Here is a 24082-nt window from a genome sequence, read left to right as displayed (position 1 = left end):
GCCGCCTTTGAAGTGGCCAGGAAAAGTTACTGAAAGTGAATGACACGGTGAATTGGATGAGTGAATTCCTGTGGTCTGTTTTCTCCATTAACCCTCTAGGAGCTTCTGCCTCTTTGGACCACGTTAAGCAAATTGCTTTTTACTTTCTCAGAGGTCAGGAAATAGAGATGTTGGTCTGCTCACCCCTCCCCAACCCCCAACAGGAGTTCTTTCTTCCAGTCTCTAATAGCTCCTCTCACTCTCCCATGAGCCAGTTCAACATCCTTGTTTTCCTTCTTGGAACTGGTCATGTCTGCCCAGACCTCCTCTGTTCTTCGAGTGTGCTATGCAGAAATCCGTGTCCTCCCGCTGCGTTTCAGTATTTGCTTACATTGAGGGTGTAGCCATGATCCCTTGTAACCTCATCTATGTGTTTATGTACAACAAGGCAACCTGTGTTAATTGTGTACATTTCGTAGAGAAAATGGGAGCTCAGTATGACTTATTTCTTTGAGGGCAGACAGCAAGGCCGCAAGCAGAGGCAGGGAGGACTTCCTCCCTCCCAACCTCCCTTCCCCCCTCTCTCTTTCTTTCTTTCTCAGGTGAACCAACTGAAGGGGCTTCTGGCCACAGGGAACTCTTTGTATAGACCTTCCTCCAGAAAACCCATGCAGTGCTTCTAGTTAGCCTGAGAAACCCATAGCTCTTTGGTCACGAGACAGCTTACACTGTGGTCCCTGAGGTAGACTTGGCCTGGACATCATATCCTGTCAATCACCCAAGCCAAGAGCCTCCTAGGCCATAGCCCTGCAACTTTTATCTCCAATCACCTGTTTTTGCTTATTGGTCTATCCCAGGCCCTCTTCTTCATTTCCTGGAAGTGATGTCATGCTTAATGTGTCAACTTGGTTGAGCCACTGTGTCCAATTGTTTGGTCACAAGCCCATGTAGATGTTAGTTTGAAGATGTTTTTGGATAAAATTAACATTCAAGTCCATAGACTGAGTAAAGTAGATTGCTCCCATCATGTGGTGGGTTTCACACAACCTGTTAAGGCCTCCTTCCCCTGGTTCAGATCATCTCCAGCAGCAAAGGCCTGGCTCCATGCATTTACTAAGCTGTTCATTGGTGCTGTATAGACAGGGTGATTTCAGGCAAGGACCACTCTTCAAGTTATAGGTGTAGGTAAGACTTCCTGATTGGGACTCTGGCCACTCAGGAAATAAGGCCAACAACTAATAAACAGAACCTATGAAATTAGAAAGCTTTTCTTACAGCAAAGGAAACTGTCATTCAAGTGAGGAGGCAGCTTACAGAGTGGGAGAGAATCTTTGCCAGTTTATACATATGACAAGATTACTATCTAGAATATACAAAAGAACTAAAAAAACAAAAACCCCTACTAAACTTTAAGAAAACAAATGGCCAATTCAAAAAAAAAAAAAAAAAAAGGATATGGAAGTGAACACAGAGAAGAAATAGAAATGGCTGGTAAATATTTTTGAAAGTGTTCAACATCTATAGCCATCAGGGAACTGAAAATTAAAAGTACTTTTGGATTTCATCTTACTCCAGTCAGAATGGCTACCCTCAAGAAAACAAATACTGGTAAGGACGGGAGGAAAGGACATTCCTTGTTGGTAGAAACTGGTGCAGTAATCATGAAAACCATTGTGAAGTTTTCTCAAAAAACTAAAATTAGGATTTTCACATGATCAGCTCTCCGACCCCTGGGCGTACACCCAAATGACTCTAGTCTATGACGGACACACTTGCTCAGCTATGTTTGCTGCTGCTCTATTCACCATTCTAGAAAATGAAGTCAGCCTTGATGTCTATCAATTGAGGAGCAGAGGAAGTGTCTGCAGAGGACAGTTTTGCACTTCTTACTCCTATTATTATGAAAAATAAATTTATTTTGTTTTAATCAATGAATGTCTTATTACAGCAGCAACATAAATTCAACATATTAGCTAATCCCTGCGTCTACGTCAACTCAGCACCAATTGGTCATATTATCTATGTGTCAATATTTTTCTGGTTCATTGTAAGAGAGTCATATTCATTATAAACCATAAGTTGAAAACAAAGACTGCAACTTGTTAAAACCATGGAGGATGTTAACTTTTGTTTCAGCTTGCAATCTGTTTAACTGGGTTCAGACTTAAGTTCCAATTGCTCTTTTGGTTGTTGCGCTGTCATCTATGGCTGTGGCTCATCTTTCAAAGTCTCTACAGGGACATTTGGGTCTGTTCTACATAATATTACTGGGTCAGCAGTTGTCTGAGACATGGCAATGAGTTATTAATGCAGATACCAACATCTTTGTATGTGTACCATGCTCAGATCCATGCAGCATAAGACCGAGCTCAAAAGCCTATGAACAGCATCATGGGTCACTTCTGGGAAGATCTTTCCTATGTCATCAGTGATTTCGAGTTCCCTGATGTCCACATGTTTTTCCCTTCAGCCAGAAATATGGGGCATTAGTTAGTCTGCTGTGTCTACATCTGAACCCAGGAAATGGAAAGAGAAAGAGATGGCTTGTCTCACCCTCTTAGTACCTCATCTTTCTGGGATGAAGTAAAGAACACAACTCTTTTTAACTAAAGATGCTTACTTTTCTATATCCTTAAGTCTAAGTAGATTTAAAGGATACTGACATAGGCAAAGGCAAGTGAGATGTCATTTCGAATAGGGAACAGTGCATGACCCATGGGTGAAGATGACTTAGAAACCCAGTGGTGGGTACATTTTTAGTCTTTTGTAATAGAAAAGGGTGGTGAGAATATTATGACAGAATTGTGTTAGGTGTGCTAATATCACTATCAAAGGTGTATTAAGGTGTGTAATGGTTCTGAACATTTTTAGATCGTCAGTATCTGTGCATGGAGGAGTCAGATATGCAGTAGGTTGATTTTTAAAAGTGTTGAGTAGGTATGATTGCATCTGCTGGCGCCACTGGAAGCACCACTTTATGCTTATTTCTGTCTCTCAGAATGGAATACAACAATGACTGACTCCCAGAGTTGCAGTAAAGCCTAGATGAGGCACTCTGGACATGACCTTAGCTGTCTCCCAGCACAGTATGTGGAAAAAATAAAAAGTACATCTCTGAATATTTTTGGATATTACATTATGAAAGTGGAGCAGCCATGAAAGCTATTTCAGATGTTCTTGAATGTGGTAGAGAGCACATCAAGGAAACCTGGCAGTGACTTTCTACAAGGCACCAAGTCAAGCAGAATGATTGGTCTTTAAGGTTTCAGGCAGGAGGAGAAAACCCAGAAAAAGAGACAGGAAAGCAGGCATCTATAGAGAATGAAAAGGAGATGATAACAAATTCAAAGTAAATTGCAGGGCTGAGGAAATGGCTCAGTGGTTACAGGCACTTACTTACAAAATCTGCTGACCTGGGATTGGTTCCCCTGTACCCACATAAAGCCAGATGCACAAAGTGGCACATGTGCCTGGAGTTCCTTTGCAGCAGCAAGAAGCCCTGGCATGTCCATATTCTCTCTCTCTCACACACACACTGCTCATAAAAAAGCAAAGTAAAAACAAATTGCAACACAAAAAATTAAAAAAAGATGATAAACAGCACTACTTTCCATGGATTAGGGAGCCTCATAGCATTTTCAAACAGTGGGAACACACTGGCAGGAGGACTCTAGCTGCTTTGAAAATGAGATTGTTGATGCCATCTTTTTACCTTTCTCCATGTCATGTATGTTTGTTTAAAGTACTTAGCTGCTATTTTCAATTTCAATTTTCTAATTAAGAAGCAAAATAACTGTCATCATGCTCACTACTTAAGTTTGAAATAAAATGTGCACATAATTAATATATACATTAATAGACTTTCTGGCACTATAACAAGTGTCTAAGGTAATCAACTTAGAAAAAAATCAGGTTCATTTTGGCTCACGGTTTCAAAGGTTCGAGTTCATTATGTGTTGTTCCTGCTACTTCTACAATGCAGGTTATCTTTGCTTGTTTGTACCATCTTTTTTGAAGCCAGGGCCCTGGGCATGCTAGGTGAGCACTCTACCACTGGGCTACATCAGTAGCCCACCACTGTCACTTTGGGGCTTGTGGTGAGACAGGACATCATGTAAAAGGTATGTATGTGGTAGGGCAAAACTGCTCATCTCATGGGTGTGGGAGAGATGAGATCTCACAATCCCCTTTGAGAGCATGCTCTCAATCACTTCAAGGGTTCCCATGAGGCCCCTCCCACTAAAGGTTGTGCTACTTCCAAACAGCAACACCTCAGGGATCAAAACTTGAACATATAGGCTTTAATATGTGTGTGTGTGTGTGTGTGTGTGTGTGTGTGTGTGTGTGTGTATTGCCAGGGCCTCCAGCTGCTGCAAATGAACTCTGGATGCATGTGCCATCTTGTGCATCTGTCTTACATGGGTCCTAGGGAATCAAACCTGGGTCCTTTGGCTTTGCAGGCAAACATCTTAACTGTTAAGCCATCTGTCTAGCCCCAGATAGGCTTTTGAGGGGACATAAGATACACATAGCAGCAATATGCTGAATCATTTTCTTTTCTGCTCTGATTTTCCATAACTTTTATTCATATTTTAAAAACTAATGCATTAAACAAATAAAAACCCTTTGGCTCTAAACATTGCCATTTTTAAAAATCAAATTGAATGAGTAAATCTAGAATTTCTTAAGGAAATTGGAGGAATTAAAAATGAACTGGCTAAATCACTTACTTTTTCTTTGTATTCCTGAACACCAAATACTTAAAGAGATGGCACTTATAGTTATTAGGTAGTAAAATATTAATTTCATCCCAAGAGAAAATGGTAAATATGCCTTTATTGAACAGTGAATTGTTTCAAAATGGTCTATTTATAATTGGGAGAGTATTTTCTTACCCATACTACAACACAAATAGGACACTATAAATAGTCACAAAGAGAAAACTCTTATTATTTGGGTTCCTTTTAAACCTTTTAAAATTGCTATTACCTTACTTCCTACCAATAAAAATAATCCCAAAAGACACATTATTTTCATTTATAAAACAAATGCATTAAAATTCCTCCATAGTCAGGAAATCACTTAGTCTTTTGGGGTTTGCAAAAGCAATTTGACTCTATTTGTTAAGTAAAAATAGTAAGTTAAAAGAGCAAATACATAATAGGGTTTTGTTTGTGTAAGCCAACATGTCTATCTTTATCTCTATTAAATTGAGACATGGAATATTAAGGTTGAAAACCATGAATGAATGTTTTCATTAATTTAATGAATCTTTATAATTTATGCTTTTGGAAACATTAATAACATAAAGTGAATTTCTAAAAATAAAAAAATAGTTTAGAATAGTGTTAGATTAATGAAATGTGAAGATAGAGTTCTTATATATGCTATATTCAGGTCATACTATTCTATTATTATACCATATATCACATGTGTTATTTATCTGGCATTTTATATCTTACATTTTATATTACTATGGCTAATAAAATAACCATTACTGAAACATTGTTTTAAAATATTTTATTTTATTTTTTATTTATTTGAGAGAGAGTGAAAGATAGATGGAGGGGGTGGTAATGGGCATATCAGAACCTGCAGCTGCTGAGAATGAACTCCAGACACATGCTCCACCTTGTATGTCTGGCTTACATGGTCCCTGGGGAATTGAACCTGGGTTCTTTGGCTTTGCAGGTAAGCGCCTTAACCACTAAGCCCTTTCTGCTGCCCAAAGCATAATTGATAACTGAAGTTGGGCTGGGGGTATGTCTCAGTGGCTAAAAGCTCTTTCTTGAAAGGCCCGATGGCCTGGGTTTGCATCACAGTACTCATGTAAAGCCAGATGCACAAAGTGGTGCATGTGTCTGGCATTGGTTTGTAGTGGCAAGAGGCCCTGGCAAGCTCATGTTCATTTTCTCTCTCTCCTAAATAAATAATTACATAAGAAAATTACTGAAACTCATACTTGATTTAGACTCCTTACTTTCTGTCCTGTGTCCTATTCTGTCTCAGGACTGAAGGAATTAACTGAGAGCAAGAAGAAAGTTGAATCAGGAGACCAAAGAATTCTCAAGCAAACTAAGAGCATAATTGGACACGCTTCCTGCACTGTCCTCGGAATGGCTCCCTATGGCTTTACATTATAAGTAACATATAAAGCAGTGATTGAGCTCTTACACCCTGTTTTGCTCAGGGCACAGCTCCTCTCTTGCTTAAGGTATAGCTGCTTTTGATTTTGCATCTCACACACAAACATTTTCTTCTTTTTCTTCCTTTTTTTTTTTTTGGTTTTTCAACATAGGGTTTCCCTCTATTCTAGGCTGACCTGGAATTCACTCTGTAGTCTCAGGGTGGCTTCGAACTCACAGTGACCCTCCTACACACAGCAGCAGTGAGCAATTGTGCTCCACGGCTCAGGGGCCAGTAGTGTAATGTAAACACTAATTAGTTGGAGTTCTTCTTGATGGAAGATTGTCTCTTCCATTTCATTTATTCCTTCAGTCATTGTTTATGTCAGCACAGACTCATACATTTATGCATTGGGTTATAATTAAATGATACTATATTCCTTTTGTTAAAACCATCCCAGCTTTGGCCATTGGTGGTTCTTTCCTGTGGCTCCTAGGCTCTTTTCTCTCTTTTTTTTCAAAAAGGTTTTTATTTATTTATTTGAGAGTGAGAGACAGCGAGTGAGTATAGATGCACCAGGGCCTCCTTCCACTGCAGTAAACTCCTGACACTTGTGCCGCTTTTTACATCTGGCTTAACATGTATACTGGGAAATTGAACTCAGGCTGGCAGGCTTTGCAAGAGTCCTTAATGGCGGAGCCATCTCCCAGCCCTCCCATGTTCCTTTCTATTCGGCACTCCCCATTTATGAAACCCCATTAACTGTTGATACAATCTTATATACATATACTTATACTTCTAGTTCTTTCCCAATGCCATAGAATCAAATCAACAACACACTTAATTCTGCAATCATTTACCTGCTAGTGGTTGCTTGACATTCATGCAAGTGTTTGTGGGGCTTGGTAACTCATTCTTTTTTCTTGAATGTGTGTGTGGTGTGTGTACAAGTGTATGGACACACATATATGTGTGAGTACACATGGGCATGTGTACTTGTGAAGGCCAGAGGCTGATGTCAAATGTCCCTCTCAGTTGTTCTGCACCTTATTTTTGAGACAAAGTATCTTACTAAACCTCAAGATTGCTGACTAGGTGAGACTAGCTAGCTAGAAAACCTTAGGGATCCTAGGCACATACTGCCATGCCCAGCTTTTATGTGGGTGCTGGAGATCTGAATCATGCTGTGGGATAAGCATGTTAGCCAATATGCCATCTCTGCAGTCTGAGCTCATTCTTTGTGTGTGCGCGTGTGTGTGTATAAGTGTGTGTGTCCATGTGGAGGCCAGAAGACACCTCAGATGTAGTTATACAGGTGCTATCTACCTTCCTTTATGTTTTTTAATTATTTATTTGCAAGAAGAGATAGAGAAAGAGGTAGAAAGAGAGAGAATGGGCACACCAGGGCCTAGTGCTGCTGCAAACACACTCCAGGCACATGTGCCACTTTGTGCATCTGGCTTTAGATGGGTACTGGAGAACTGAACCCAGGTTGTCAGGCTTTGCAAACAAGTGCCTTAACCCTGAAGCCATCTCTCCAGCCCCCAACCTTCATTTTATGAGTCAGCGTCTATCACTGGCCTGGAACTCACCAAGTGGGCTAGGCTACCTAGCCAGTGAGTAACAGGGGTCTTCCTGTCCCTGCTTCCCCAGTGCTAAGGTCCCAAGTGCACACCACTTTTATGTGGGCTCTGGGGATGGAACATTGGTCTGCAGACCAGCCCATCAAGCACTTCATTGACTGATCTATGTCTCTGGCCTTTCAGTCATTTTTCTAAAATTTTCTAAAATATTTTCATATACCTACTTATCATCTATACATTATTTTTAGTGAAAGAGAACTTTCCATATGTTTCATCCATTTGTTGAAGTGCCTACTTTCCATTAGTCTTTGCGTGTGTGAGTGCTTACAGAGGCTCGAGGAGCAAGTCAGCTCTCCTTTATTGCTCAGCCATGTATTCCCTGAGACAGGATCTCTTGCTGGAGCTGGTGTGGCCAGACTGGCTGACCAGTGAGCCTCAGCAGTTCTCTGGTGTCCACGCTACCTTGCACAGGACAGACTGGGATTACAAGGGTGTGGGGCCATGCCCATGCCTGTTTAGGTGGGTACTGGGGAACCGAATTTAGGATGAATCAGGCCTTGTCAGTCCTTCATGCTTGCATAGCAAACACTCTTACCCACTAAGCCATCTTCCCAGCCCATTGATGAGTTTTAAGTTTTCTTTCTGTGGTCTCCTTACAAGTTTTTTTTTTTTTTTTTAATCAGGAAGATGATTTGAAAATATTTTCTCTCAGTCTGGGTTTGTCTGTGCAAGTTTTCTTAATAATGCTCTTCCCAGAACATAAGTAAAACTTTCCACATTAAGAAAGCCAAACTTAGCCGGGCGTGGTGGCGCACGCCTTTAATCCCAGCACTCAGGAGGCAGAGGTAGGAGGATTGCCATGAGTTCGAGGCCACCCTGAGACTCCATAGTGAATTCCAGGTCAGCCTGAGCTAGAGTGAGACCCTACCTCGAAAAAAAAAAAAAAAAAAAAAAGCTAAACTCTGCATATTATTTTCCCTGTGGGTTGCACTTATGGTATTGTTTATATGAAGTCATACCAAGTCTAAGGGCAGACAGATTTTCTCCCATCCTTTCTTTTAAAACTTTTATCTTTTTGAATGATATACTTAGATTTTTTTAAACCTGTTATTTAATTATTTTTAAAAAAAACTTTAAAAAAATAACTATTTACTTATTTGAGAGAGAGAGAGAGAAGACGCATGTGCCACCTTGTGCATCTGGCTTATGAACTCTAGACGTATGTGCCATCTGGCTTACATGGGTCCTGGGGAATCGAATCTGGGTCCTTTGGCTTTGCAGGCAAACAGCTTAACCGCTAAGCCATATCTCTTCAGCTCCCTTTTAAAAAACTTTTTATTGGGCTGGAGGATGGTTTAGCGGTTAAGCGCTTGCCTGAGAAGCCTAAGGACCCCCATTCAACGCTCGATTCCCCAGGACCCACATTAGCCAGATGCGCAAGGGGGCACATGAGTCTGGAGTTCACTTGCAGTGGCTAGAGGCCCTGGCATGCCCATTCTCTCTCTCTCTATGTGCCTCTTTCTCTCTCTGTCTATCATTCTCAAATAAACAAATAAAAATATATTAACAACTTTTTATTGGGGCTGGAGAGATGGCTTAGCGGTTAAGCGCTTGCCTGTGAAGCCTAAGGACCCCAGTTCGAGGCTCGGTTCCCCAGGTCCCACGTTAGCCAGATGCACAAGGGGGCGCACGCGTCTGGAGTTCGTTTGTAGAGGCTGGAGGCCCTGGCGCACCCATTCTCTCTCTCTCCCTCTATCTGTTTTTCTCTCTATGTCTGTCGCTCTCAAATAAATAAATAAAAAATTAAAAAAAACCAAAAAACAAAAAAAGCACTTTTTATTGACAACCTGCACATATATAGATAATATACTATGATCAATTCCCTCTCACTACCTTCCCCTTTCCCCCTCCTCATTCTGTCTCTACTGAATACCTATTATGACCTTTCTAGCCACAGGCTTTGGATTAGGTCTTTGGTATCAGGCATGAATTTGAGATGGCCTCAAGTGCAACCAGAGGAGTTGACTTCCCCCTAGTAGACATGCCACCACTGCACCAGATGTCACTTGGGGAATTGAAGGTCAACAGGCTTTGCATGCAAGTCTTTTTTTAAAAAAAATTATTTTTATTTATTTATTTGAGAGTGACAGAGTGAGAAAGAGGGAGAGAGAGAGAAAGAGGGAGAGAGAGAGAGAGAGAGAGAGAGAGAGAGAGAGAGAGAGAGAGAGAATGGGCATGCCAGGACCTTCAGCCACTGCAAACGAACTCCAGAGGCATGCGTCCACTTGTGCATGTGGCTAACATGGGGAATCAAGCCTTGAACTGGGGACCTTAGGCTTCAAAGGCAAGCATTTAACTACTAAACCACCTCTCTAGCCCAAACAAGTGTTTTTAACTACTGAGCCATCTCCCTCCCCCCTTTTAAATGTACATAGACATACACACATAATTTTAAATTTAGGTTTATTGTGTGAAAGAAAACATGGCATTTGCCTTTCTCTGGCTTATTTCTGCTGAACATAGTGATTTCTGGTTGTATTTGGGTCCTGAAAATGCCATGATTTCACTTTTGTTTATGTCTTTATTCCATTGTGTATATATTGATGGACATCTAGGCTACTTACATTTCCTGGCTATTGTGAATTGTGCAACTGTAAACATGGATGTGCACATATCTCTCTTTATCACAGTGTTCTAGTTATTCATTCTTTGGTCAACACCACATGACCTGGATTATTTTGTATGGAATCTTAAAGTTCAGTGAAGTGGGCCTTCAAATTTTATTCTTCTTTTTTAGAACTGTGTTGCAATTCTAGGCTCTTTGTCTTTACTGATGAGTTTTAGGATGGGTTGCATAGCTCATCCCTCTGAAGTGAAATTGTTCCCTCTTGGAGGAAGGAGAGAGGCTCATGCGACTCAGGAAGCTTAAACAATTTACAAGGCTTTGGGAAAGTTCCAAGAACCATAAGGCCTATCCCTGAGGTTGTGTAGGTAGTGAACAATTGCTGGAGATGGCAAGACTCTCCAGGGGAGAAGCCTGAGAGTTGAGGATGGAGCTCTAGGAATGCAGCTTTAGCCAGTCATCACCCATCTGGGGTGGAGCCTTTTGGCGACACACCTGCCTTTGAGTCATCTATACTTCTATAAATAATCCCTTGTTTATGCTTGTGTAACTAACCCTAACATACTTACTGGATCACTAAGCTAGACTTGAGTGGTATGGTTTCTTCTGAAGTCTGTCGATTATGCCCTATGTGGGGTGAATACACATTTGTTCCTGTCTTTCCCCAGGAAAAAAAAAAAATCACATAACATTTATTACATATATATGTGTTTACTGAGGGCTGAAGAGATGGCTTAGCAGTTAAGTGCTTGTCTGTGAAGCCAAAGGACTCATGTTCCATCTCTCTTCAGATGCCATGTAAGCCAGATGCACAAGGGTGACACAGGGTTGCCAATGTGCACTAGGTGGTGCAAGCATCTGGAGTTTGATTTCAGTGGCTGAGGCCCTAGTGGGCCAATTCTCTATCTCCCTGCAACAACCCCCCCCCCCCCAAAAAAAAAAGCTTACTGGGAATTTTTATAAGAACTTGGCTAATTTAGAAATTAAACTCAAGATTATATACTTGCATTGAGTTTCGGTAGCTTGTGTCTTTAAGAGTTGGTTTGTATCCTTTTCTTATAAAATACATAGCTACAGTTTTGTTCATAATATGCCCTCTTAAGCCACACATGATCATTGCAGATACCTTTTTCATTTCTGATTTTGAAAACTTTTATTTTTTCTCTTTGTTCATTGGGGAAACATTTTTCAACTATTGATCTTTAAAAGAACCAGCTTTTGATTTTATGTGTTTTATTTTTTTGTTTTCCTGTTTTCAATTTTTCTTCTTCATTGTTTAATTTTTATGACTTCCTTTGTCTTGTCTAAATAATTTTTCTTACTCTAACTTCCTAAGGTATAGCTTTAGATGATTGATTTTAACTCTTTGATTCTAATACATACATTTTCATTCTGTAGATTTTCCACCTACCAATTGCTTTAGTTGTGTCTCACAAATTTCAGCAGTTGAATTCTCCAGAAATATCTTTCCCATAATAGAAGCAAAAACACTTCCCAACTTATCTATGAGACCACCACTATACTCATGCTAAGAAACTATTTCTTGTATATTTCTGGTGAGAACATGAAAACGATACAGCACGCTGTAATATAATTTGGCAATTTCTTTACACACTAAAAATATACCCTTCCAACACAACTCAGAAATTGTACTCTTGAATTTATTCCAGAGAAATGAGAAGTTATATCCAGTTTACTTATACATGGACATTCATAGGCTTTTATTTGTAGTAGTCCAAACCTGAAAGCACCTAAAAACCCCCAGTGCCCAAACATCACCCTAGGAAGTACTGAGGTAACAGAGCCGTGTCCATGCAATGGAACCCTATTCAGTGATACTAAGGACTAAGCTGTTGTTACATGAAATAATATGGATGATTTTAAGGGCATTATATTGAGTAAAAATGGTTGGTCTTACAAAATTACATGCTGTATTCTTTTCTTTATATGCTATTTTTGAAATTATAAAAGCCTAAACGTGGAGATTGTTGGTTGCCAGTGGCTAATTGCAATACAGGGGAGATGGTGAGTGCTTGGAAGGCATCCCATGATGCATTTTAGTAGTGGAAGTTCTGAATCTTGGGAGCTGTGGGAGTGACACGAGCATGCTCATAAGTGATCATATCAAAAAACCATCCACATCTCTTCCAGTGTGAGAGGGGACCACTGAGAAAATTGAGTGATGGGCTACAAAGGACCCCTTTCTTGTGTGTGAAATTTCTTGAGACCCTATTGTCCTCTCAGAACAAAAAGGTTTGTAAAAGCAAAAAACTTAGGTATTCCAAATTTATGAATACTTTAATGACAACTTGTTCCAACTTCTTAAACTTGAAGTTGGAATCTTTATTATTACTCTGAAGGATATGACAAGGATAATGCTATAGCCTCATCTTTTCTTAGAAGCAAAACAGATGCATGTATCCAAAATACAAGTTAAACTCAACTTAGTTTAAATATTCAACATAAAGCCCTAAATATTTCCTGAACCATCTATGTTTTGATTCTACAAGGAAATTCCTCTGAAGCCATTATACTGTGACCAATCTCTGTTCCACCCACATAATAGAAACCAGCCACTTCTTAGTATAATCACCCAGTGTGAACATGGACAGGCTAGCCTCTCCTTTCAACACAAATGTTGAACCCAGGCTTTAATAGAGAGGAGTTTTTCTCCAAGTGGCAGCAAACACTGTGAGCAGCTTGTGTCTTCTAAGCATTTGGTCTACAGAGAGAAGAGAAACATGATGATTGAGAGGAAAGAAAACTAGGGGAGGGAGGCAGGGAAGAAGGAAGTGGGGAGAGACCTATATGAAGCCCCTTTTGGTCACTGTACACACTGTGATCAACAAGGCTGTAAGCGCTCTGTCTTCTACCACCCATGTAGGACATTGGCACAGCTTATGTATTAAAACTGGTTACCTCTGGAGATAGAATTAATGTATTTTTATGTATTTATTTATTTGAGAGAGAAGAAAGAGAGAGGCAGATTGAGAGAAAGAGAATGGGCACACCAGGGCCCCTAGCCACTGAAAATGAACTCCAGATGCATGTGCCCCCTTGTGCATCTGGCTTATGTGGGTCCTGGGGAATCGAGCTGTAGTCCTTAGGCTTCACAGGCAAACGCCTTAACTGCTAAATCATTTCCCTAGCCCTGGAGATGGAATTAAGACTGACATGTTTTATTTTTTAAAACTTCATTTTCCAGTGATTGTGATGGGGAGGTAATATGATGGAGAATGGAACTTCAATGGGGAAAGTGTGGGGAGGGGGAAGGGAGGGAATTGCCACAGGATATTTTTTTTATAATCATGGAAAATGCTAATAAAAATTAAAAAAAAAACAACTTCATTTCCCAGCTTTCAAGTGGTGGGAAATGAATGATTTAAATACCTGTATGTTTTTAACATGTTCACTTTGGTAGTTCAAACCCTGAAATAAATGTAACCATGAAAGCACATGCCATGGAGATGGCTATCTAGGACTTCCTCTGCCCTTTGGCAGGGAAAGTCTCACTCCCCTTCTCCTTACTCCCAAGTAGAAACTGACTTATGGAGCAGCTGGGTCTAAGGGAACACACTGGTGCAGACTTTCTTTCTCAGCAGCATTTTTTTCTGACTATAATGTCCATAAATATCACCACCTGGCCATAGTACACACCATTCTCACTCAGTGATTCTGGACCAGGGCTTAAGATTCTGCATCTCCAGCAGGCCCCCAGGAAGCCACTGTCACCTATCCTGAACTACACTTTACCGAACAAGGTTCATGGAGTTTCTGATGTGTCCAGGTCACTGTCCACCCTGTGCTCCGGGATGTCCTTTGGGAAGTCCACCCCAGAACATCTTCCACTAGGTGGTCTTCTGCACTCTGCTCCGCCATGTTCCTGCTTCTATCCAGATGCCATGTGGCTTTGGAGGAGGTTCCCTGCCTCTTTAACCAACTCTGCTTTGGGTGTAGGAGTGATGTTTCTTGCCCTAGATGCCTTCCTAATTAATATAGCATAAAATTAAATAAGTTAAAGGGTACAAGTTGGTGGTATCCATGGGGTTATGTAAGCATGGCCTCTAGCAAGTTCCAAAGTATTGTTGTCACCTCCAAGTGAAGACCATTATCCATTAAGCAACCACTCCCCACTCTTTCCTGTCCCTCCTTTGCAAATTTGAACTTGCTTTCTGTTCCTTTAGCTTTATATTTTGGGGTATTTGGTACAAATGGATCATACAATATATGACTTGTGCTGTCTGGCTTCTTACACTGAGTATAATAGTTTCTAGATTCACCTATGACATAGCATGTATTAATTAATGCCTTTCCTTTTAATGACTGAATAATTGTCTTTTTGTCTGGATATACCATATTTCACTTATCCATTCACAGTTGCTAGATATTAGGGTTTCCCCCACATTTTGGTTTTTCTTAATCATGCTGCCATGAACATTCATGCACATATATTTTTAAAATATCCTTTTACAATTCTTTTGGGTATATAGATAGAGAAATAATTACTTACTGATCATATGCCCCCCTAGCTTATTTCCAACTTAAAAAATATTTTATTTATTTATTTGAGAGAGAAGGGACTTTCATTATGAAGGCATGTTGGGTTTTGTTGGATCATGTAATTTCTGTCCTTAAGTTTATTGATGTGATGTATTAATTTTATTGATTTATGTATATTGAAACAATCTTGCATCCCTGATGTGAATTCCACTTGGTCATGATGGATAATCTTCTTAATGTGTTATTGGATTTAGTTTGCAAGAATCTTTTTTTTCTCAATTTTTATTAACATTTTCATGATTATAAAAAATATCCCATGGTAATATCCTCCCTTCCCCCCCACTTTCCCCTCTGAAATTCCATTCTCCATCATATCCCCTCCCCATCTCAATCAGTCTCTCTTTTATTTTGTTATCATGATCTTTTCCTCCTCTTATGATGGTCTTGGTAGTGTCAGGCATGGTGAGGTCATGGATATACAGGACATTTTGTGTCTGGAGGAGCATGTTGTAAGGAGTCCTACCCTTCCTTTGGCTCTTACATTCTTTCTGCCACCTCTTCTGCATTAGACCCTGAGCCTTGGAAGGTATGATAGAGATGTTACTCAGTACTCCAGTCACTTCTTTCCAGCACTATGATACCTTCTGAGTCATCCAAAGGTCACTGCTATCTGAAAAGAGAAGATTCTCTACCAAGAGTGAGAGTAGCATTAATATAAGGGTATAAATATTAAGAGAAGTGCTTACTGGGAAGTTTGATAAACATAGTATATACACTTATCCAGACATCAGCAGAAGTTACACCCCTAGGGCTCATGACTACCCCTGTTTTAAGTTTTCAGTATCAGGGATGTATTCCCTCCCATGGAGCGGGCCTCCATTCCAATTGGAGGGCAGTTGGTTTCCACCATGACAGACATGCCACTATTGCACCCATTGGCTCATTTGGCCTGGCTGGTCAATTATAAGGCTTGCAGTGTCCAATGTTGAGTATCTTCGCTGGAGGTATCTCTTTCTCCCATTGAACTGCATGTAGAATGGCTTCTTCCAGCTTTCTGTCAGCTGGTCTACATGGAGGAGGTTATCAGCTCAGTTCCAGCAGGATTTCTCAGTGGCCTTGCAGCCCAAGTATGTGGAGTCTTGAGCAATAGGGTCTTACCATCTATTCCTGGCGGGAAACCAAGGGCCTTGGCAATGGCCTATAATGTTTTGGGGGCATCAGGGACCTCCCTGGCCAACAACTCACTGGAGGTATCCCATCCCTGGTAGTGAAAATTTTCTAATAACGATCTATGGCTCCTGAGTGTTCCATTGTCTGAAACTGGAGGATTCCATATGATTTATTTGCAAGAATCTTGTTGAGAATTTTTGCATCTATGTTCATCAAGGAAAAGGGTCTGTAGTTTTCTTTCTTTTGCTTTGTTTTTTGTGGTAGGGTCTCACTCTGGCTCAGGCTGACCTGGAATTAACTATGTAGTTTCAGGGTGGCCTCGAACTCATGGCAATCCTCCTACCTCTGCCTCCTGAGTGTTGGGATTAAAGGCGTGTGCTACCATGCCCAGCTTTTTCTTTTTTCTTTTTTTCTGTAGGTAGGGTCTCGCTCTTGTCTAGGCTGACCTGGAATTCACTATGTAATCTCAGAGTGGACTTGAATACACGGTGGTCCTCCTACCTCTGCCTCCTGAGTGTTGGGATTAAAGGTGTGCACTGCCACGTCAGGCTCTGTAGTTTTCTTTTTGCATTTTGTCCTTTTCTAGCAAAGGGATCAAGGTAATGCTGGCTTCACAGAATGAAGTTGGAAGTGTCGCTTTCCTTTCCATGTTGTGGAACACGTTGAGAAGAGCTGGACTGAGGTTGTCTTTAAAAGTCTGATAGACTTCTGCCATGAATCCATCTGGTCCTGGGCTTTTCTTTGTGGGAAGACTTCTAATTACATCTTTGATCTCACTGCTTGTAATGGGTCTGTTTAAGTTCTTGCTGGCATTTACTTTTAATTTTGGGAGGTTATATGTGTTTAGAAATTTTCCATTTCTTCTAGATTTTCTAGATTTTTGGAGTATAAATGTTCAAAGCATTCTCTAATGGTGCGTTGGATTTCATTGTGGTCTCTTGTAACAATTCCTTTTTATCTCTAATTTTTTTATTTGTATGAGAAAATAATGTTTTAATATAAAGAAAAAAAAAGACTGGGTGCTTTACTTCCGATATCACCTGCCTAGCCTTCACTGACTGCAGTCCCTCACAGTTCTTCATCTCTACGACACTGCTGTTAAGCCAATGACTGGCTTGCACAGAGTAAGCCCTTTAGGCCCCACCTCTACTGTTCACCACTCATGCCTCCCTTACAAGCTTGCACAGCCTTAGGCTGAGTCTTACCATTGCCACTGAACTTGGTTAAATTCTAGCACAACTGTATGTACAATTCTGTTTTATGTTGCAGGTCACAATAAATAGCAAGTGATTATATATCCAACCATAAGATGAATATTAATTATTAGACAAAAACATCCAACTTTGTCCCCAACCACAAATTAACCATGATACCACCATCTAAAGGCTGTTTACTGTGGTGCAGTCCTGAGAGCTCATACGCTGAAAGTGTGTTGAATACAGAATCCATAACATTCTGGTAGCATCAGATATGAAGTACAATGCACAAGACTAAGTGTCCCATGCTCATGAGTTGTTTGTGTGCCACATACGTAACAGAAAGACCAAGCTTTCCAGGCAGTTCTTCAATTGTTTTCCTTAAAAAAGTTACCACATTAGCTAGGATTTCTTAATTACACATTTTGACATTATAAGTTGGTTACAAGTTCTGAATTTTTGTCAAACTTCTTTATAAACAAAAAATCATTTCTGATCATATATTTTGCAGTTTTGTCAACAGCTTTTAAGAGTGGCAACAATTTGAGTTAAAAACAATTTTTAGTAATGATGCCATACATTTGAGAAAGCAAAAATTAAAGCATTTTCCTTTAGTTCTAATAGTTCATAAAAGTGCTTTACAACTTAATTTCTATTACCTGCATGGAGTGTGAAGCTAAAAACAAGCCCCATATCACTGAGAGCCCAATGAAGTGTACTCCCACAGGTCATAATCCCTGGCTAATTTACCCTGTGCTTGGCATTAAGACATACTTGTGGGTGTTCAAGATCACACATATGTGAACACACTATCAGGAAGCAAGGTGCTGTCCTCCATGTGTAAAACTGAATTCCCTTCGAATCTTGATTCAGCATGCAAAGTACGCTAGTCAAAGTGGCACACCAGGGGCTCTTGCTGCTGCAAACTAACACCAGGCACATAACCCCCTTCCTGCATTTGGCTGGGAATTCGGATCAAGGTTAGCAGGCTTTGCAACCATGCACCTTTAAGCAGAGCCATGTCCACATTTGAATTTTTTCCTTTTTATTTAGTATGGCCAAGGGTTTAACAATCTTATATATTTTCTTAAAGAACCAACTCTGCTTGATTAATTCTATATATTGTTCTTTTAGTTTCTACCTAATTAATTATGCTTTAATTTATTATCTTTTGCCATTTACTTGGTTTGTTGTTTTTCTAGAGACTTGAGGTGGACAGTTAGGTTGTTTACTGGAGTTCCCTTTTAAAAAACCCATATTTTATTTATTTGTTTGAGAGAGAAGAAGAGTGGGAGAGAGAGGGGGAGAGAGAGAATGGGTGCTCTAGGGCCTCCAGCCACTACAAACAAACTCCAGATACATGCACCCCCTTGTGCATCTGGCTTATGTGGGTCCTGGAGAATCAAACTTGGGTCCTTTGGCTTTTTAGACAAATGCTTTAACCCCCAAGCCATCTCTCTATCCCCAGATCTCCCTTTAAAAAAAACTTACTTATTGACTTTTTTATAAAAAGATTCTACTCTTATATCCCCTCTTTCCTGCCCTCATCCTACCGAGTGTCCTCCTCAGTGGGGTGATTGGTACTCATTGTGGGGTCCTTAAGGTCTGTCAGTTGGGGGAGGGGAAATGGTGTTTTATGCTATTCCCACCCACCCTGAGGCTCTTACAGTCTTTCCATCCTCTTCTCTACAATGTTCCCTGAGCCTTGGTGAGCAAGTTAGAGATCTGACTCAGTGCTGAATTCTCTGTAGCTTCTGGATCTCTGTTTTGATAAGGTTTGAGTGACTATAGTGTCTTTTGCTGTCTCTCTAGAACTGGTTTTAGCTATGAGAGCAGTATGTATGTCATTGCTTCCTCTGTGGTGACTTCTGGGTCTGGGCAGATGAGGTGGAGGTGACCCATCCCATGGCAGACAGTTGGCTATCTATTTTTTATTATTTTTACTTAAGTAACTTTAAAAAATTAGATATGGACATATTTTGTATGTAAAAAGCATGTGTTGGTACCATCCTTTCCCTCCTCCCTGCCCCTTTTCTGAAGAAGCCTTCCTCATTGGGGATGCACGTCAACCCCATTGGGATTGTGGGTCATGCATTATGGTGGGGTGGGGAGGAGGCAATGTCTGTGTGTAAAATGTCCCAACTTGTGGCTCTAACAATCTTTCTGCCTCATCGTCCACAAAATTCCCTGAGCCCTGATGGGAGCATTTTAAGTCTACTTCAGTGATGGGCACTTAGGAGCCTCTGGATGTCTGGTTTTGTAGGTGTTGAGTGTCCTTAGTATCTATCACTGTCACCCTTCTGCTTATATCAGATTCACTAAGACAGCAGCAGTCTTGCTCATTTCCCCAATTCCTCTGAAGTTTCAGCTGGGTGGGGTGGTCGGTGGAGTGCACTGGGTTGTTTATCTCTTCAGGTCCAGCTCCTGTCTGAAAAACAGAAGCAGATTCTCCAACAGAGAACGAAGTCTGCACTGGTTAAATGGGATTATATATTATTAATTTAGAACCTCTTATCGTGTAAAGGTAGTGGGAGCTCGACAATGGAAAGCAGAATCACTATCTGGATATGATTCTGACTTATTTCCCAGTTCCAGATATGCTTTCCTTTCCATTGAGTGGATCTGTTAGCCAATCCAAGAGCAGCTGGTTACCCACCATGGCTGTGTACCACTATTGCACTTGTGTGAGCATCATGTCAGGCTGTTTGCTTCTGAGTCACTTAGACTTTGAGTTGCTTGGACAGATGTTGGTTACTTCCCCCAGTAGCTCATGTAGTGCCTTCCAGCACTAGATGGGCTAATTGTCTGGGGACTGGCTCTCCTCTGATTCCAACCAGTTTCTCCATTGTCCATGCCAAGAGCATATGGTGTCTTCAGCAGTAGGTTCTTACCATTAACCTCTGGTGGATAATCAAGTGCTCTGACAGAAGTCTTTCTTGTTTGTTTTTGGAGATGTAGTAGGTTTCTCTGATCAACAACTCATTGTGGATGTAGACCACATCCTGGCAAAGGGAATTACAGGCCAGCACCAAGGGAAAATAAAAAGCCTCGGGCTGGAAAGATGGCTTAGCAGTTAAGCGCTTGCCTGTGAAGCCTAAGGACCCCTGTTCGAGGCTCGGTTCCCCAGGTCCCATGTTAGCCAGATGCACAAGGGGGCGCACGCATCTGGAGTTCGTTTGCAGAGGCTGGAAGCCCTGGCACGCTCATTCTCTCTCTATCCCTCTATCTGTCTTTCTCTCTGTGTCTGTCGCTCTCAAATAAATAAATAAATAAATAAATAAATAAATAAACAAACAAATAAATAAATAAATAAATAAAAATAAAAAGCCAGAGAAGAAAGAGAATCAGGAGAAATTTGAGGTTAGGTTTCATCTCACCCTCTCCAGGGCCCTTCAATTCAGGTGTGCTTCCTAAGGTCCTCTTGAGGGTTCCACCTTTTAGTCTGACTTCCAAGATATAGGATTCTATGGTACAAGTTCAACTTGGTTTCAGTTTTGTCTGTCCCCTCACCCTTCCCTTCCCCCAAGCCCTACCCTTCCTATTGTCCAAGCCTCAAGATGCTATTCAGTTATGTCAGCATCTTGGGCAAATCTAGGTTATGAACCATAGATGAGTGAGATCATGTGACAGTTGTCTTTCTGTTATTGTTTGAGTTCACTTAGAATGATCTGTTCCAAGTTCAACCATTTTTTTGCAACTTTCAATGTATCATGTTTTTTCTTAGTGCTGATTAGAATTCCATTGTGTAGATATACCACATCTTGGTTATCCCTTCTTCCAATGGTGGGCACCTGGGTTGATTCCAGTTTCTAGCTATTATGAATTGAGCAGCTATAAACATGGTTGAGCAAATATCTCTGAACTGAGATGTGGAGCTTTTAGGGTAAATGCCCAGTAAGGGAATAACAGGGTTTGTTGGTAATTCTATATTCATTCTTTTCAGGAGTCTCCATATTGATTTCCACATTGGTTGTACCAGCTTACATTCCCACCAACAATGAATGAGTGTTTCTATTTCTCTGCAGCCTTGCCAGAATTTGTTTTCATTTGATTTTTTTAATGTTTGCTATCCTTACTGGGTGTGGTGGTTTGATTCAGGTGTCCCCCATAAACTTAGGTGTTCTGAATGCTAGCTCCCCAGCTGATGGAGATTTGGCAATTAATGCCTCCTGGAGGGAGTGTATTGTTGGGGGCGGGCTTATGGGCTTTATAGCCTGTGTCCAAATGCCAGTGTTCGGCACACCCTCCTGTTGCTGTGTCCCACCTTATGTTGGCCAGGGGGTGATGTCCACTCTCTTCTCATGCCATCGTTTCCCCCTGCCATCGTGGAGCTTCCCCTCGAGCCTCTAAGCCAAAATAAATCTCTTTTTCCCAGAAGCTGCTCTTGGTTGGGTGATTTCTACCAGCAATGCGACCCAGACTGCAACAGTAAAGTGGTACCGAGGAGTGGGGTTGCTGCTGGACACCTGACTATGTGGCTTTAGCCTTTTGTAGCTGATTTTCAAGAGGAATGTGGAAGGAGTTGAAATCTTGGCCTAAGAGATGCCTTGCAGTACTGTAAGTACAGCCTGATGGACTAATCTGGTCAGAGCTGCAAGACCTGAATGCAGTAAGAACTATGGACTGTGAGGTTTGGTTTATGAGGGTGAGAAAAAGCTTTGCCTGGACTGGGCTAGCAGTTTGTGTGAGAAGCTTGCTCTTGTGCCCATGTCCTGAGAAGTTGTGCAGGGTTGCTTTGCGTAGAAATGAACTGGTGTGTGCAGAGAGATATGGCACAGAAAGAAAAATCTTTGGGTGAACTGCTGCCTGTTCAGCTGCAACTGAGAGATTACAACCTTTGATACTGGGCCAGCTGACCTGCGCTGGGGCAACAGGAAGAATGTCGACTCTTTTGAAGGGGCCTGAGTGCTCAAGGAGTGTCCTGTTCTTCAAAGTCTGCTTTATTCCCCCCTGGATTAACAAATTGGCACCCTACCTGGTATTGTGGAGTATAAGAAATGCTGGAAAGAGGGTCATTGAGTTTGCAACACAGTCTTGTGTTTTGGAAATGGCCATGGGCAGTGTGAAGCAGGTTTGCTGGTTGCCTGCATAGAGACCCCATGGGGCCATGAGGACGAACCGTGGCTTGCAGTGGAGACCCAGTGGAGATGCCGGGACCATGAGATGGCTGCCGAGGAGCTGCCGGCCCCGATGAAGTTTCCCAGGTCTGTGAGTAGCCTAGCTGGAGGGGCGGAATTGGAATGCCAGAGACTTGTTGCTGGTTAGAATTATCGGACTTGAAGACTTGTCCCTGGCTAGAGTTGCTGGACTTGAAGCTACAGAGTTTGATGTTTGCCCTGGTTGTTTTAAATTTTGTATTGGTTGAATGTTTCTTTGCTATGCCCAATGCCATCTATTGCAGTGTGAATATTTATTCTGTGCCATTATGGGTTTTTTGAGGTTATATTTTGGTATTATGGCTCTTAAAAGATCTTGAACTATGGGGATGTATGAACATCATTGAGATTGATAAAAATTATGGAGACTTTTAAAGTCAGACTGAATGCATTATATTTTACATCATGTATGGGTATCAGTTTATGGGGGCCAGGGGCGGAATGTGGTGGTTTGATTCAGGTGTCCCCCATAAACTTAGGTGTTCTGAATGCTAGCTCCCCAGCTGATGGAGATTTGGCAATTAATGCCTCCTGGAGGGAGTGTATTGTTGGGGGCGGGCTTATGGGCTTTATAGCCTGTGTCCAAATGCCAGTGTTCGGCACACCCTCCTGTTGCTGTGTCCCACCTTATGTTGGCCAGGGGGTGATGTCTACCCTCTGCTCATGCCATCGTTTTCCCCTGCCATTGTGGAGCTTCCCCTCAAGCCTCTAAGCCAAAATAAATCTTTTTCCCAGAAGCTGCTCTTGGTTGGGTGATTTCTACCAGCAATGCGATCCAGACTGCAACACTGGGGAAAGGTGGAATCTCATAGTTGTTTTAATTTGCATTTCTTTAATGGTTAGGGATGTTGAACATTTTTTAAAGTGTGTGATAGACATTTGTAATTATTCTCTAAGAACTCCCTATTTAGTTCTCTACTCTACTTTTGGAGTGGTTGTTTGATTTTTTATTGTTTAGCTTTTTGAGTTCTTTGTAGATTTTATGTATTAGGCTTCTTTCAGTGGTATAGCTGGCAAAGATTTTCTCCCATTCAGTGGCTATTCTATTGGCTGTCCTTATGGTATGTTTGTCTGTGCAAAAGCTTTTTAGCTTCATGAGATCCCATTGGTTGAGTGCTTGTTTAATTTCCTTGGCTACTGGGGTTTTGTTCAGGAAGTCTTTTCCCAGTGCTATATTGTGGAGAGTGCCTTCTGTTTTTTTCTTCCAGTAGTTGAAGAGTTTCAGGTCTTATATTGAGGTCTTTAATCCATTTGGACTTGATTTTTGTGTATGGTGAAATGAGTGGGTCTAATTTCATTTTTCTACATATGGTCATCCAATTTGTCCAACACCATTTGTTAAAGATGCTGTCTTTTCTCCAGTCTACATTATTGACACCTTTGTCAAAGATCAAGCAGCTGTAGTTACTTGACCTAAGGTCTGGGTCTTCAATTCTGTTCCATTGGTCTATGTTTCTGTTTTTATTCCAGTACCATGCTGTTTTTCTCATTATGGGTCTGTAATATAGCTTTAGACCAGGTATGGTAATACCACCAGAAGTTTTTTTTTTTTTTTTTTTCCCCCTGAGGATATGTTTGGATATCTGAGGCCTTCTGCCATTCCATATGAATTTTGAGATCATATTTTCAATCTCTGTGAAGAATGATGCTGGTATTTTTATTGGTATTGCATTAAATATGTATATTGCTTTTGGTAGAATTGCCATTTTCATTATTTAATTCTACCTATCCAGGATCATAGGAGATCTT

This window comes from Jaculus jaculus, chromosome 16 (assembly GCF_020740685.1).
Source record: "Jaculus jaculus isolate mJacJac1 chromosome 16, mJacJac1.mat.Y.cur, whole genome shotgun sequence".
Classification (NCBI taxonomy): Eukaryota; Metazoa; Chordata; class Mammalia; order Rodentia; family Dipodidae; genus Jaculus; species Jaculus jaculus.
This window is presented reverse-complemented; position numbering follows the sequence as displayed.